Source organism: Brassica oleracea, chromosome C4 (assembly GCF_000695525.1).
Source record: "Brassica oleracea var. oleracea cultivar TO1000 chromosome C4, BOL, whole genome shotgun sequence".
Lineage (NCBI taxonomy): Eukaryota > Viridiplantae > Streptophyta > Magnoliopsida > Brassicales > Brassicaceae > Brassica > Brassica oleracea.
This window is the reverse complement of record NC_027751.1, coordinates 27,945,838-27,946,196: the sequence shown is the minus strand read 5'-3', so window position 1 is coordinate 27,946,196 and position 359 is coordinate 27,945,838.

Here is a 359-nt window from a genome sequence, read left to right as displayed (position 1 = left end):
GCGGGCAAGGACCCTTTCTTCGAACTCCTCTTCTTACTCGACATCTCGTGTTTTCTTTTTTAATCAAGAAGGAAATGATAGAGAGAAACAAAAAAAAAAGAAGGAATTTTTCAAGAAACCTCTCTATGAGAATGAGTAAGTGTAAAGGTTGTGAAGAAGTTACCTCCCTTCTTATAGGCATGAGAAATTACTATTTACTTGCAGATTTTCGGACACGAACTTCGCCCAAATACACCAATCTCGTCCGAACTCGCCATACCGCACATTGGAATCTCACTAGAAATCCGTGATCCTAACGAGCTGGGCGGCTAACTGTTGGGGTCGAAAACGATTACGACGAAGTTAACGTCCAAATCCCC